We start from the raw sequence: 257 nt of genomic DNA on the forward strand, positions 1-257 counted from the left end.
GAGACCTCAGATACCTACATGTGAACATATTGCCAGAACTGGTAATGGTTCTGGACTTCGTCATAGCAACTATCTACAATGGCCGTGGATACGCCGAGGTAATCCTATCTAATCCAATGAGATAAATGTCTGTAAGTGGGCCCACTGTTGAGGGGCCAATGGATGATGGCCAACAGAGCAGCACATCACAATGGTTGCAACATCAGATGAGAGGATCTGGCTATACTGTATGCCGGTTGGTAGGGGGATCCTCTGTG

Source organism: Laetiporus sulphureus (genome assembly GCF_001632365.1).
Source record: "Laetiporus sulphureus 93-53 unplaced genomic scaffold LAESUscaffold_15, whole genome shotgun sequence".
NCBI lineage: Eukaryota > Fungi > Basidiomycota > Agaricomycetes > Polyporales > Laetiporaceae > Laetiporus > Laetiporus sulphureus.